This window comes from Mobula hypostoma, chromosome 3, assembly GCF_963921235.1.
Source record: "Mobula hypostoma chromosome 3, sMobHyp1.1, whole genome shotgun sequence".
Lineage (NCBI taxonomy): Eukaryota > Metazoa > Chordata > Chondrichthyes > Myliobatiformes > Myliobatidae > Mobula > Mobula hypostoma.
Window position 1 is genome coordinate 63,744,957 of NC_086099.1, and position 12,649 is coordinate 63,757,605.

The window sequence follows — 12,649 nt, forward strand, 5'->3', positions numbered from 1 at the left end:
TCATCTTTTTCCTCATAATGATTCTTTTAGTTATATCAAGCAATAGTAAATCAAAGCAACTGGACTTGTTGTGTTGTCTGGAAAACGTTTCATCACTCATCCAAGAGGCTTCTTCAACTCTAATCCACGGTGGGTAGTTTTCTGGCTTATAAACTCTGTGATTTGTTTAAAGGTTATAGCAATCGCATGAGAGTCATTAGTCTTATCTTTTAGTTGCTCTCTGTACATTTTTAAAAGTTTCCCAATCCTCTATCTTCTTGCTAATTTTTGCTTTGTTGTATGCTCTCTCTTTTACTTTTCCATTAGTTTTGACTTCCCTTTCAGTCACAGTTGTACAATTTTGCTATTTGAGTATTTCTTTGTTTTTGGAATACATCTATCCTGCATCTTCCCTATTTTTCCCAAAAACTCCCACATTTTCTACTCTGCTGTCATCCCTGCCATCATCTCCTTCCAATTTACTTTGGCCAGCTCCTCTCTCATACCACTGTAATTTCCTTTACTCTACTGAAATACTGTTATATCAGACTTCACTTTCTCCCTATCAAATTGAACTCAATCACATTGTGATCACTGCCTCCTAATGGTTCTTTTACCTTAAACTTCCTAATCGCCTCTGGTTCATTACATAACACCCAGTCCAGTATAGCTGATCCCCCAGGAGGCTCAATGACAGCTGCTCTAAAAATCCATCTCGTAGGCAGGCTCACTCTCTTGAGATCCATTTCCAACCTAATTTTCCCTATCAACCTATATGTTGAATTCTCCCATGACTATCATAACATTGCCCTTTTGACATGCCCTTTCTATTTCCTGTTGTAACCTGTGGTCCACATCCCAGCTGCTGTTCGGGGGCCTGCCATCAGGGTCCTTTTACCCTTTCAGTTTCTTAACTCAACCCACAAGGCTTCAACAGCTTCCAATCCTAAGCCACATCTTTCTACTGATTTGATGCCATTCTTAGCAGAGCCATGCCACCCCCTCTGTCTACCTTCCTATCCCTCTGATACAGCATGTAACCTTGGATATTCAGCTCCTTACTACAACTATCCTTCAGCCATGATTCAGTGATGGCCACAATATCATACATGACAATCTGTAAAAGTGCAATCAAATCATCCACCTTATTTCTTATACTCCGTGCATTGAGCTATAGCTCTTTAAGTACTGTATTTGCTATTCTTTTTGATTCTGCAGTGGGATACTCACCCCACTGACTGCAATTTTGTCCTATCGTTTGCCCGCTCTTCCTGACAGTCTGACTTGATGCTAACTTTGCTTTTTTACCATCTGTCCTATCCTGAGTCTTTTCACTCTGGTTTCCACCCCCCTGTCAAACTATTCTAAGCCCTCCCCAACAGCTGTAAGAAACTTGCCTACGAGAATATTGGTCTCCCTCAAATTCAGGTGCAACCCACTACTTTAGAACAGGTAATACCTCCTCCAGAAAAGATCCCAATGATCCAAGAATCTGAAGCCCCGTCCCCAGTATCAGCTCTCAGCCATGCATTTGCCTGCCAGATCACCCTGTTTCTACCCTCACTGTCATATGGCACAGTTCACAATCCAGAAATTACTACTCTGGAGGTCCTGCTCCTCAGCTTTCTGCCTAGCTTTCTAAATTCTCTCTTCAGAACCTCTTTGCTTTTCCTTCCTATGTTGTTGCTTCCAATATGTACCAAGACATCTAGCTGCTCTCCCTCCTCCTCCAAAATGTTGTGGACACGATCCAATACATCCCTGACCTTGGCAACATACCATCCGGGTGTCCCTTTCATATCCACAGAATCTCCTGTCTGTTCCCCTGACTATTGAGTTCCCTATCACTATCGTTCCCCTCTTCTCCATCATTCCCTTCTGCTCCACGGACCCATACTCACTGCCAGTATCCTGGTCTCTGTGGCATTCCCCTGGGAGGTCATCCCCCACAACAGTATCCAAAACAGTACACTTATTATTGAGGGGAATGGACACAGGGGTGCTCTGTGCTAACGGCCTATTCACATTTCCATGTCTCCTGACAGTCACCCAGCTACTCGCCTCCTGCAACATAAAGGTGACTTCTTCCCTGTAACTCTGATCAATTTCATACACAATCAGGAAAGCTCACCAACACCTCTACTTTCTGATGTGGCTGAAGAGAGCTGGACTATGCACATCTATATTCAATTAATTCCACAGATGCACCGCAGAGAGCATCTTAACAAGCTGCATCTCAGCATGGTATGGAAACTACACTGCGTTCGACAGAGAGGCTTTACAATGGGTAGTCAAAACTATCCAACACATCATCAACACCAGCTTACCCACCATTGAGGACATATATACACAAAGATGCTGAAAAAGGGCCAGTAACGTCATAAGGATCCCACCCACCCTGTTCGTGGGCAGTTTGTCCCACTCCCATCAGGGAGGAGGCTACGTAGCATTCAAGGCAGGATGACCAGACTCAAAAACAGTCACTTACCCTTAGCAGTAAGGCTAATCAACACTCCACCCACTAAATCATTCCTCCACACCCCAGCAACCACTACTTTATCGTTTTCTGTCAGTCACCTTATATACAGCCTCTCCTGTGCCTAATATCACTCTACGGACACACAATCAATCCATGTATGTAAGCTATATTATGTACTTTTATTTACTCCGTTTATTTTTGTGCTGCTTCGGATCTGGAGTAACAATTATTTCATTCTCCGGTACATTTGAGTAGTGGAAATGGTATTAAATAATGTAAAATATATTCTCTTGTGTCACCTCTTCTCCCCATCTTTTTATACTAACTATCTTCCCTCTGTCTTTCAGTTATGATGAAGAGCCTTGACATGAAACATTGACTGGAATGCTTGATTTATTCTCTATTTTCTTTCCACCTACTGCGCAACTACCATTCTACCCAACCCTTGCCAAATTAGTTTAAACCTTCTGGGATAATATGAACAAACCTCCCTGCATTACATTTAGGTGCAACTCACCATCGTACAGGTCCCACCTACCCCAGCAGCAATCTTAAAGATCCAAATACTTAAAGTGTTGCTCCTGCACTAGCTCTTCAATCATACATTCATCTGTCCTATCCTCATATCTCTATTCTCACTAGTATGTGTGACAAGGAGTAAAGCCGGAGATTACGACTGTTCTTTAACCTCCGCTCTAACTCCCCAACCTCACTTTGCCAAATGTCATTTTGCTTTTCCACTATGCCAGAATAATAGCATAATGTTCATCAAATGAAGAAACACATGCAACAAGGCTGAAACAATACAAAACCATGGACTGAGATGTGGCAAATAAATTTTATACGTACCACATAAGATCAAGATAATGATCATCTCCGGGAAATGCAAGTCAAGGAAATCATAAGACCATAAGACAGAGGAGCAAAATGAACCCATTTGGTGCATTGAGTCTGCTCTGCCATTCCATCATGGCTGACTTATTAGCTCTCTCAACCTCATTCTCCTACCTTCTCTCCATAACCTTTGTTGCCCTGACTAAGCAAGAGCTTATCAATCGCCACAGTCATCTGTGGCAATAAATTCCTCAGATTCATTGGCTCTGGCTAAAGAAATTCCTCCTAATCTCTGTTCTAAATGGATGTCCTTCTATTCTGAGTAAATGCCCTCTGGTCCGTGACTCCCCCACTATAGGAAACATTGTCTTCACATCCACTCTACCTAGTTCTTTCAATATTCAAAATTTTTGGTGAAATCCCACCTCAGTCACTGCAGTGAACACAGGCCCAGAGCCATCAAAAGCACCTCATATGTTAATCCTTTCATTTCTGGAATAATTGTCATGACTTACCAATATGCTTACCTTTAGAGTTGCTCTCTGACAGATGCCATGGTGTCTGTAAAGCATCTAGCCCTGACATACCTAGAAAGCTAGGACAGAACGTTGTTTCTGGATTTCAGTTCGACATTCAACAGTACTGTCCCAGAGACCTTGGAGGCCAATCTCCTACTCCTTGGTCTAAATACACCACATTGTAACTGAGTGTTGGAATTCCTAACCAGCAGTCCTTAGATAGTCAGGCTGCACAACTGCTCCCTCCCTCCCCATTATGCACAACACGGGTGCCTCCCCCCCCCAGGGCTGTGCTGACCCCAGTGCTGTACACTCTTCTTACACATGACTACATGACTATACACTCGAGTAATCACATTATCAAGTTCGCCAGTGACAGAACATTACCAACAAACACACAGTCTAGAGAAAGGCTAGAGAAAGGAGGTGGAAATACTCGCGACTTGGTGCCAGGCAAAAAAGCTCTTCCTCAATCCACCTCTCCTCACTCCCAACCACCACTACTTTATCATTTCCTGTCAGTCACCTTATGTACAGACACTTCTGTACCTAGCATCACTTTATGGGATATAATAGATCTATGAATATAAGCTATCTTATGTATTATCTTTAATGTGTTTTTATTCATATTATAGTGTTCTTTTTGTGCTGCGATAGAGTCAAGGTAACAATAATTTTGTTTTCCTTTTACACTTGTGTACCGGAAATGACATTAGACATCCTTGCATCTTGAACCTCTTCTGGACCCTCTCCAATGCCAGCACATCTTTTCCTAGAAAAGGATCCCAAAGCTGCTCACAATACTCCAAGTGTGGCCCGACTAATGCCTTATAAGGCTTCATCATTACATCCTTGCTTTTATATTCTAGTCCTCTTGAAATGAATGCTAACATTGCGATTGTCTTTCTCACCACTAACTCCATCTGTAAGTTAACCTTTAGGAAATCCTGCATGAGAAATCCCAAGTCCCATTGCACCTCTGACTTTAGAATTTTCTCCCCATTTAGAAAATACTCTATGCCTGTATTTCTTCCGCCATAGAGCATGACCATACACTTCCCGACAATATATTCCACTGCCACTTCCTTGCCCATTCTCCCAATCTGTCTAAGTTCTTCAGCAGACTCCCTGCTTCCTCAACACCACCTGCCCATCCACCTATCTTTGAATCATCTTCAAGCTTGGCCCACAAAGCCATCAATTTTGTATTAACATTTCACATGAAAAAAGGAGCCTCAATGCTGACCCCTCCAGAACACCTCTAGTCACTGGCAGCCAAACAGAAAAGGCCCCACTACTCTTTGCCTTCTGCCTTTCAGTTCATTGTCTGTCCATATTAGTATCTTTCCTGTAATACCATGGAGACTTATCTTGTTTAGTGGCCTCATGGTACTTTGTCAAAAGCCTTCTGAAAGTTCAAGCAAACAACATTCACTAACTCTCCTTTGTCTAACTTGCCTGTTATTTCCTCAAAGAATTTCAACAGATTTGTCAGGCAAAACTTCCCCTTAAGGAAACCATGCTGACTTTGGCGCATTATATCATGTGCCTCCAAGTACTCAGAAATCACATCCTTAGTAATGGACTCCCATATCTTCCCAACCACTGAAGTTAGGCTGTGGCCTATAATTCTCTTATTCCCCCACCCCTCCTTCTTAAATTGTGTAGTGAGATTTGCAGTTTTTCAGTCCTCCTGAACCATTCCAGAATCTAGTGATCCTTGGATGATCATTACTAATGCCCCCACAATCTCTTCAGTCACCTCTTTCAAAACCCTGGAGTGTAGTCCATCTGGTTCAGGTGGCTTATCTTTGATCACTGTTCAGACCTTTCAATTTCCCAAGCAACTTCTCTTCGGTAATAGCAACTGCACTCACTTCTGCCCCCGATACTCTCAAATTTCCGGCACTGTTGGTGTCTTCCACAATGAAAACTAAAGCAAAATACTTATGTTCATTCGCCATTTCTTTGTCCCCCATTACAAGCTCTTCAACTTTATTTTCCAGTGGTCCAATATCAACTTTTAACTCTCTTTTACTTTTTGTATATCTGAAAAACAACTGCTGGTATCCTTTTTTATCTAATTTGCTATCTGACCTTCATATTCCATCTTTTCTGTCCTTATTACTTTTTTGTTGCCTTTTGATGGTTTTTGAAAGATTCACAATTCCCTAACTTCCCATTAATTTTTGCCATATTATATGCCAACTCTTTTGCTTCACTCTTTCATTTCCCTTCTCAGCCACATTTGTCTCTTCCTCCCTTTAGAATCCGTCTTCTTTGGGATGTACCTATCCTGCACCTTCCAAATTATTCCAGAAATTCCAACGTTTGCTGTTGTGCTGTTACCCCTGCACCCCTGCTAGTGTCCTTTTCCAGTCAAGGGGCTTGCAAATAACTCCCATCAGCTTCATTTTACCTGCCAACAAGGAATCTACACCTTCTGATCCAAAGTCACCTCTTCCTAAGGATTTGATTTAATTTTTTACCAACAGAGCCACCCCATCCCCTCTGCCTACCCGCCTTTCGTTTCGATACAATGTGCATTCTTGGGCATTAATTTCCCAACTATGATCTTCATTCAGCCACAAAATAAACAACAGTGTCACCATTAATTCCCCATCCTTAACAACTGGGACCAGTCATATTACCACTGTGGCTACAAAGACAGGCCTATGTCAGGGTAATTTGTACCTCCATTATTCCTCAGTACAATCAGAAAAATGACTACGTGAGTGGACGTAGCTCCGACAATGCCGCAAAGGCCACAGAGGAGGAGTCATCCTACTTGAGCTGTACACTTCTGTCTAAACATTCATACCCCATTAAAGAGGCTGCAGTATATACCACTTACAAAATGCAATAAAGACACTTCTGAAACTGCTCTGATGACATAAAAAATGACAGGAAATCGGAACAGGTGGAGACCAGTCAGCTCATTGCACCTGCTCCACCATTAAGTAAGGTCATGGGTGATCTGTTACCTCACACCACTTTCCTATACTAATTGCACATCCCTTGACATCCTCAATTTTCAATTACTTCCTCAGCTCAAGACGTTTATCATCAAATTGGACTGGTGCTGTAGGCATAGGGACACACTACCGCTGCAGAGACTTCTCCATATCCCGGATCCTCTTAACTTGGAGATAAATACAGGCATAAAATGTTTGAATAAACAGCAGGCCAGGACAGACCAGCGGGCAGAGAAAAAGAGTTAAGGCTTCTAGTCGAAGACACATCATCAGACTTCGGGAAATAGTGCTGTTCCTTCTTTATCATAAAGTTGAAGCTCTGAAACTCCCTTACTTACAGCATTGTAGAGCTCTTTCATGAGGGGAATGCAGCTTCAGATTCACCTTCACATTCTCAAGGCCATTAAGGGATACTGTATGAAATAAACGTGGTTTTGTCTCTCATGCCCAGGTCCCAAAAGTGAATAAGTGTAAAAAAAGGCCTAGTCAACCAATATTTTCAACAGAGAAGTGTTTGTATCTTATATTTATTTTCAGAATTTTATAACGTGGGATAACTGGAACACCATTTAAGGAAATGGGGTAAGAAGAAAATGCAGACAAGGAGCATGCCAAAAGTACATGTTTGGAAATGGTAATACCTTGTACGCCCAGGGTATATTGGTAAAATGGTGTCATGGACATCTAAATAAAGAAAAAAAAACAATGTGTAAACAATAGTGAATAGGGATGATGTATAAATATAAAGTAAAACCTGCAAGAAATGTAAAATGGGATCAATTTTCAATTCGTTGCCACGGTGCAAATTTAATATTGTAATTCACCTGTTTGTATTAGGAACAGCATTATTTTCAAGGTAGGATGGCTTCCATAATGGGCCTCTGTTTCAGGAATATGCAAGTGAAAGTAAAAGCTACTGCATAAACTCATACCTATTTCAGATATTATTTTCCAGACAAATGATTTTTTTCAACAAAGTCACGTTACTAACTTTGTTACTCTCAGTATTTTGATTATTAATGACTTTACTGCTGTTCAACTGAAGACATTTTCTGTTTGAACATTTACAGTCAGAGCATTCATTTTCATCCCTGAAGCATCAATAAGTGTTTCTATAATATTTTTCAATCAGTCCCTTGATTTTAAAAGCACTGACATTTTGTATGCATCCTGTCATTGGAATTGTCTACATAAAGCAATACTTTGCTCCATTTGTACTAGAATAATTTATACTTTTTCAGGTAGAATTTGCTAGCTTGAACCAACATTGATGAGAGTTATTTATTAAGGTAATGAATTGAGCATTGCTATATTTTAGTGGATTTCCTGCAACACATTGATACTTTTGCAGAAACTCTCAAGTAAATTCCCACATTCAGCATGAAATAAGTAAACACCGCAACAACAAAAGTTATTAACATAATGAAGCTTCATTAAAACAAAATAATCCAAATTTACTGCAGAAGGTGACAAAGAATTTAATACTCTTGAAAGTATATTTCCCTTAAATTTTGATCAATTAAACTTCGTTCTTTTATTCATTGATTTCTATTTGCTGCACTTCAATTTCTTGTAATTATTTTCTTTCTGATGAAACATATAATTGATTTTCTAATAATAACAAAAATAAAACTTAATACATAATTCTTTTACTGCATATCTATACAAAATGCATTGAAAATTAATTTCACAAATGATAGAACAATCAAACTGTTAAACAGCAATAATAAAATTACCACAAAATTGTAAGTGTTCTTTTCAGAAGATATGCTTGTCAGTCCTGATAACAAACCTGATTTTGAAACCAAACTTGACAAAAGATCCATAGCAATTACAATTTAGAATTAGAAAATTGTCACCTTGTTAGAGTTTCCTTTAGTCACTAAAGTTTTTTTGCACATCACTGATTGATTTGAAATGTTTGTATTTTCAGCTTCGTTTCCATTTTGGGTTCATTCCTGCTTTGAGAAAACCCATTATTCAGAAGTTTCACGTTAATTACTGACACTGGGAATTTTATCAGCCATGAATGTTTTGTGGTTAATGGCCAATTCCCTCACAAGAATATCTCCCACCCTTCTGTCATTGGCTTGACATCATTTACTGATTCCACATGAATTGAACTGAGCTCTGGCATTTCAGCTGCACGTTATTCATCTGAGTCTAGAAATTGTTATTTGGTTGCTTTTATAAAACTTCAGAAAAAAAAATCTAAGAACATTTCAATACTATTCTTGGTCAACATCCACAAGGAGAGCTTTTGGCTGGAATATGTAGGGTTAAGATGAGAATCCTCTGTCTCAAATGTTGAGAGATCTTTCATCACGTCTAGCCCCTGGCTGACTGAGATCAGCACACTCAATGGAGTTCAGGAAACTAACTGACACCTTCTTGACTTCTATATTTGGAGCACCTACTGTCTAATATCTCATGATTCAATAAGGGTGTGCTACTGATTTGGTTTTGTTGGGTAAGTGTTGTTATCAGAGGCTAAGACAATGGATTATCTGATCACGCATGTTCATTAGGCTGACCCAGCACTTGTAGCAATTTCATAGTGTGGACGGTAAATAGAAACAGAACTTAAAAGAGCAGAACTTTTGAAACTACTTTAATTGCTTTATGTATAAAGAAGGTTGCAAAATATTTTGATGAAACATTTTTATAGAAAACAGGAGATTAAGGATTTTATACCTTAAGAAGCATTATGGTAAGAAATTTAAACGAATTTACTTCTGTACCTTTGACATTTCAACATTAGAAACATTCATTTAGATTTAGATTCTTATGCAAAGTTTTAAAATATGAGAACTACTGTTAAAACGAATACTTTCTCATGCCTCTAGATTCTGAAAGGGAATTATTTGAATGGAGAAGCTTCTACCTTATATATATCCTTTTTATCCAACTAGTTTTGGTAACTAAATGATGGGTAAATGTGAGATGGAACTTGATCTCATAAAAACATCAAATGGAAATTAAATTTAGTGCAAACTATTTTAATTCTTGAACTAAAACAGTTGCCTTGTCAGAATGGCAAATACACCAATAACACATTCAAATATTTAGTCCAGAACCTTTCAATAGATACTTTGAACACTGATAAAACAGAATCTAGTAAAAAGAATACAATTCCTATCACTAGATTCTGGAGGAATAAAAGCAGGTATGTTCAAGATATTAGCCAATTAAACATCAGCTTAATTTTGAAATCAGCTTGTTTTGCTTAGAACTGAGATAGGAAAAACAAAAATGCATTTATTTTCTCAGAGATTTCCATTCTTAAATGATCAACAGAGATGAAAAAATTGCAATGATATTTTGAAATTCTGATTATTTATCAATATTTAGCAACAGTTTTTATATTTTTGTCTCTCTGTGGAAAAAAAGAGTGAAAAACAGCAGTAATAATACTCTGAGCCACAGTGATTTGGCAGAGCTCAGTTGCTTTCCCATTTGAGAAGAACAGCCTGCTTTGATGCAACACTCTGGTATGTATAGCACAGAGAAGAATAAATAAACCCTGTAACTAAATCAGGTAGGTTCCATCGATACATAGACAGATTAGACGTTCAAGCTTCTGAACAGGAGATGCACTATTGAATGGTGAATGCTAACTATCAGTCTCCAAGAAACGCTGATGGTTGTTTTCACACCTGTAGGTTGGAAATGTGACCAACCCTGTGGATGTCTGCTCTAATAGAATGTTGTACATGGATAGCTATCATTGAAAGAAAATTGAAGAGATTTAATGGTATTTCAAAGGATCAATTTAATCAAAACACCACAGGTCTCAACCCCTTATTTATGAAGCTTCACAAAGAACATAAAAGTGATCAGCATCAAGTGCTTATTTGCAAATTACTTGTGTTCAATATTTGCACAAATACAAGCAAATAATAAGAAAATCATTTAACCCTTAAAGTACTGAACAGCATATGCCCTCTGTTGTCTAATAAACAATTTTATTGATTAAATTGATGAGACGCTGTTGAAGACAGGTATGCAGCCATTTGCTGATTGATGCCAATTATTTACTGTGAACAACCAAGCACTAAAGGCCCGTTTGCGCTTGAGAGCCATGTTGGGATTTTGCAAGCTTGCAACTAATTATGTAGAATTGTTTCTCTTTTTATAGTGAGAGACGAGAAGCCTCTACCTTGTTCTTGAATGGTGTGAACTAGGGAGACTGCTGCATAGAGATTATGGATTAAGGAGATATCAAGATTATGAGTGCGTTTCCTCAATTTTTACCTTAATAAAATGCATTGAAAAACCCAGAGCTTTGTATAAATACATCTTCAGAAATAAAAAATATTGTAGCTAAAACTTGCATGTGAAAATTCTATATAAAATTTGCAGAAAAATGGTATACATGGACATATGGGAACTGAATTTATGATGAATCATTTGTAATAATGATCTCATATGAAATTATTTTGCCTACTATTTTAACAAATTATTAACCTCCTTAAAATACATAATTTAACATAATTATTGAAACATAGGACAAAATTATTTCACACGGACATTCTAACAGATTAATTTCCATTACTGCAGAACGCAACCATTATAAATGTGGCAAACAATACATATTACAAACACAATGCCAGGAACCTCATAATGTTGGACACATATCACGCGTAAGCTATGCTGCTCGCATGCACTATTTTGCAACATAAAGCATGCATTTTGTAAATTAACTGGCTCTGAACACTTCAAAATGTTGGCATAATTTCTGCCTGCGGCAAATGTAAACCCATAGCCATCTGGAGATAGGTATGTGGTCTATTATCTAATCCACTTAAACTGCTTTATCGTGTAATGTCTATTCCATTCTCACAATTTATTGGAACTACTACAATCGTCTGCAAAAATTTAAAAAATGGGAAATAAATATAATATTTCTGGGAGATGTTGTCTGATTAAAAAATGGATTACTGACATAATCAGTGATGTGTTGACATGACTGTAAACCGATCATTAAGAACAAATTCATTCTTGAAGTTTATCACTGTTGCAGCATAAATTTACTATGGTGACCAGCATGGTAATGCGGCTCTGGAAATTGTGATAAAATCTGTCCCTGGCTGGCTGGAGTGCTCAATACATGAGGTCCATGATGTCTAAAATGGTGACTCCTCTTAAAAATCAATTTCATTAGCTGCAATAGGGACATGAGAACAGCTCTATCATTTTGTGGACAATTTCAGAAACGATTGAGGAGGATACTTGAAAGGTGTGTGCTCAATTGGAATATGTTCTAAAGCAAAATATATGCTGATGCCGTAAATCTGAAATATAACAGAAAATGCTGGAAATACTTATCAGATTAGGCAGTATCTAGAGTGAGAGACTCTGCCTGAACTATAAAATGTTGTATCATTTTCTGTTTGTAGGAGTTATTCGCCTTTAGAACCAGTTGCATATAATATTATATTTTTCTGTTTGACAGTTTCTTGAGTTGGCATTTCAGGAATTAGATCTGTACACAACTGCTGTTAAGGTTGTCACAAATATTTAAGTATAATGTCTTTATGTAAGGACAGGTGACACACATTATCGCATTTTAATTCTCCTCACATATTTTTGTTTGGGAGATAATATTACTAATTTTTAAAAACAACATTTAATTTGGCTCTAACAAGCACCATCAAATTTCTCATTGTTTGGAAGCCTAGTTATGAGGGGTGATTGATAAGTTTGTGGCCTAAGGTAGAAGGAATCAATTTTAGAAAACCTAGCACATTTATTTTTCAACATAGCCCCCTCCTACATTTACACACTTAGTCCAGCGTTCGTGGAGCATACGGAACTTGGACCTCCAGAAAGTGTCCACAGCAGGGGTGATTGATAAGTTCATG